At 38.7% G+C, this 4,222-nt stretch overlaps 1 long non-coding RNA gene across 1 annotated transcript in view; it reads right to left on the bottom strand.

Annotated features, from left to right (window-relative positions):
• LOC107837511 (uncharacterized) overlaps nt 1-2,865 on the bottom strand; it is an 8,173-nt gene extending 5,308 nt beyond the window's left edge. The window contains exon 1 of the long non-coding RNA XR_001663525.1: nt 2,401-2,865. This is a non-coding gene — a long non-coding RNA (uncharacterized LOC107837511). The remainder of the gene's footprint in view (nt 1-2,400) is intronic.
• Between the last annotated feature and the right edge of the window lie 1,357 nt (nt 2,866-4,222).

Here is a 4,222-nt window from a genome sequence, read left to right as displayed (position 1 = left end):
AACCCACCGGTTGTCTGTGTTCTTTGTCGGATCCTCGTTGTATGTATTGTGGTTTGTGTTTGTTCCGTCTAGTCCGTTTGACAGTTGCTACCGGTATTTAGCTGCGTGCTTGTTCCTGCCGTGCTGCCTGCCTTGGACTGTTTGGGTGCTTATTCATCATTAAACCTTCATCATCACCATAACCTGGGTCTCAGCGTCTCCCCTCACCACCAACAACCTCACACCTTATGACACTGAGAACTGATGTACACTAATGGTCTCCCTCCAACCAGACTGATCTTGAGTATTTTGCAAAGCAGACTAGAACAGAACATTTTCATTTATTTGTCTTGTATTTGTGATGTTTATGGAAAGTCCTTTGGAGTTCTTTGCACATTTGGAGTTAGCAAATCTTAAAGTTAAAGATTTGCTAATCTTTAACTTGGCAAGATTAGCTAAGCATCTTGTTGCTGTTAGCAGCAGCTAACAATGCTTAGCAGCATTGATGGTTGCTGAAGCTTTCACTTTAACCATCTCTTCATTCCTAAAATTATGTGCCAAACTCTTAAGTGGAAGAGACGTGAAAGTGTTTACAACGTTACTGGGGTTGATTTAAAGGTTCAAGGATCACAGGATTTAACTGAACCACCTCCAACACTTGCAAACACACTCCCTAAGGCCACAGTCAATACAAAGATAGAATCTAGTGTTATGCAATCACTGTGCTCTGCTGCAGCGACCGTCTGAAACTGGGAATAGAAAACATTGTAATCCAACAAGAGTGTGAGATTTAGCCTCAGCGTATGAATAGTGTCACTGTCTGACATAGAGCCTTGTTGTGTTCACATGCAAAACAAAAAATCAAATGCAAATGCAGCCTGTGTGATGCACCAATGTGCTTGTTTGCAGAACAATGCACAGTGGGCTCTGCATGCAAAAACAAACCATGTTAACAGTGACCACATGGAAAGCAGGTTAGTATTTGTGCATATCAATGCAGTGGACTACCTCACTTGGGTTGATATGTGAAGATGATAATTAAGGTGATTGTTTCTAAAAGACAAAATTGAACACATTTTCAAAGGAAGGTTTGGTTTTAATATGATTGTTAAATAGCATCAGAGACTCTGGCCAAAGACTTTTTCACATGTGGGTGAAGAGCAGGTGGGTGACCTTGCATCATAGTTACAATTTCAGAGAACAACTATTTAATAAAGCTGCTAAAGATGAACTCTGACAACTTTACTAAATATTGTAAAATATCATAATGTTTTAAGGGTCAAGCTTGGGTGACTTTATGGTTTCTCTTAGATCTGGAGGTTTAGTAACCAGCAGAAAGAACTAGTACCTTTCTGTAAAAATCACTTTGGTCAAGCAGCTTTTCATGTCCGTTAAAAGGAGGAATTATTTACTGGGGGCTTGAAGCTGATTCCAGTCTGGGACGTTTTTAGATTCTTAAAGAAGACCAGGCTTGTTGTCATTGTTAGCAGCCAGACCACGATGGCTCCATGATGCTTCTTGTCTCATTGTGGTCTCTTTCAAGCTACGTTGTTTTATTGACTTTTAAACTGTTTTATGTTGTTTACGGCCCATTTGTGGACATGCACAGCAAATTAGCTAAGGCTATAAATGTTACGGAGTTCAATGCAATTCAACGTATGCCGATTCCAGCTGAATGTATTGAAACCGTAATCAAGAAGATTAAATATAACTTGTGCTTTTGCTTTATCTAAAAAAACAACAGTCCCATAGTTTATAGTTTGCAGTTCAATTAAAAGAAAAAGTATTATCTCTTTGGGTCTGAAAAAAAGGGGAATACATAAAAGCAATAAACCTTTTAGCTGTTACAAGTCATATTTATATCACTTTTATATTTGGTATTTGGTTGACATATAGTGTTCAGCAGAAATACATGACATTCTGAAAGTGCCACAGTTCAATGGTGCATGACGTGTTATAAATGATCAAAAATAGGAAATACATTTAAAATCAGTTAAATCAATATTTGTCTAATTAGGATATTAAAAGACTTGATTAAAAAAACATATTCAATTATTTCCCTATTTTGCTAGTTATTTCTTGTTTGTGTGTGAAAGTGATCTGTGGTGACATCTGATATTGATGCACACATTACAAGAAGTATTTAATGTACTAATTAGACATGAAAATGAAATATGACGACATTTTTATTTAATTGAATTTCACACTAAAATATTTCGTAAAGTCTTGACAAATATTTATGTGTTTCTGTTTAACTATGACTGGTACAAATAATGTCTTAATGACTTATTTTTAACTTCGTGACACTTTGGCGCTCCATATAGTCTATTTAGTGGGTTTCTTCAAATCGGTCGCTGTGTGTTTGTCCCTCCGACATGAGCGGCTGCATTCAGACCGAAAACAAAACATTTCACAGCTCACCCGCTGGTCCTCTCTGACGTCTCTCCCCCACGGATTTGGCTGCTACACCTCCAGGCTCAGATCATGTTCCCGAAGCAAACAAAACAAAACAAAAACAAAAACAAAAACCCTAGCAAACCAACAAGCGTGGACTTCTCCTTCTCCACAACGATGCAAAAACTTTTGTCTTAAAAAGAAGTTCCCGCGCTGACACGCAGCGCCCGTTTCGCTGGACTTCAGCAGATCAATGACGCCGGTCTCTCACTGTCCCAGTCGGGTCAAAGTGACGCGGCGTCCTCGGTCAATTCCTGACTGCAGACAGACGCAAAAGAGGCGGCAGAAGTAGACGCTGCTGTCACTGTGGCTCATCATCATCATCATCATCATCATCATCATCATCATCATCATTATTATCCCCCGCCTCTCCTCTGTCCCTCCCTCAGCCTCTTGCTACTGTCTTTCTATTTACAGACGCTCTAAGGACATCCGATCAGGGGCTTTCCTTTCACCTCTGTGACTCGCCAGAGGTCATTGTGACAGTTTAACCCATCAACATTAATAATGGAAGGAAAACAGACAGCTTAGAGAAAGCAGTTTTAGAAAGTGATATATAAACTTTTGTCCAAGTCGTTTTGAGAGAGTGCTTCAGGTTTCTTACACGCTTGGTTTGACATCATGCTAAGTAAATGTCACAATTTGTGCAGCGTGCTTCGATATGAATATGTCACTAGAGAATTTGTATCGTGTGCAGACTTTTTTTTTTAATATTTCTTGTGAATTATTAGGGACAAGGACATAATTAGTTTTGGTCTACAAACTGGCATCTAAATTATTTCTGTTTCTTCACTATTATGCACTGCTCCTTTTGTAAATAAATAAATGTGATTATGAGAACAAGCAACACAGATCACAGAAGTGAAGAAGTAAAAAAAAAAAAAAGAAAAGAAAAAACGTTTACCAAGGATTTTTCCTAAAATGAAAACATTGTTATTCTGAGACTGTCTTCCAAGAACAGACTGTCTTCAGTCAGAGGCTTCTTCAGATCTGCTGTAATACTGAAAGCCGCAGGAGATCCCACCTAATCACAACCATCATTTCCACAACTACTATTTAAGGAATCTTGGATATTATGAGAGACAAGAACATTTAACTTACCTCTGGGATTAATAAAGCATTTCAGAATTTTAATTTTATTTAATTTACAGACATGAGCGGCGCAAAGTGAATTAACATCTTTTGTAAATGTTGAACAGAGAATAGGATATGAGTTTTTGTGTGTGTGTGTTTGTGTGCGTGTGTGTTACTGAGATTGTGCCCAAATAAGAGCAAATAAATTGTTTTATTTTTAACCTAAACAGCTTAACGTAACCAAACAGAGTTGCTTTACCTTCCATCTTGTGCTCTGCTTTATATCATCCAAAACAAGGCCCCTAAAGCTGAATAGCTGCTGTTGGAATTTCACACTTGTTGCCTCCCATTTTCCTCATTAGTATTCAGGACAACAGTAGGGTGTCCCTGGGGAATTCAGCTCTGTCCCCCGCTCCTTTGTGTGTGTGTGTGTGTGTGTGCAGTCGTACATCCATCTTTGTAGGGACCCGTTCTCGTTTCAGACACTGAGAGGTCCTGGATGTTTTCATAAAATAAGGAGATTTTGAACGATTTATTTATGCTAACTTTGGTTAAATGGTTTTATGGCTGACTTTAGAGAAAGGGTTAAATTGGATTAGGAGTTTAATTTGGACTAAATGGCTGCAAGCTTCAATTGTCCTCACAGAGGCTGAGAAAGGGTTGTGTGTGTGTGTGTGTGTGTGTGTGTGTGTGTGTGTGTGTGTGTGTGTGTGTG

The sequence above is a fragment of the Poecilia formosa genome, unplaced genomic scaffold (assembly GCF_000485575.1).
Source record: "Poecilia formosa unplaced genomic scaffold, Poecilia_formosa-5.1.2 Scaffold5, whole genome shotgun sequence".
NCBI lineage: Eukaryota > Metazoa > Chordata > Actinopteri > Cyprinodontiformes > Poeciliidae > Poecilia > Poecilia formosa.
Note: the sequence above shows the minus strand (reverse complement) of the source record. Positions and strands in the feature narration are given on the sequence as shown.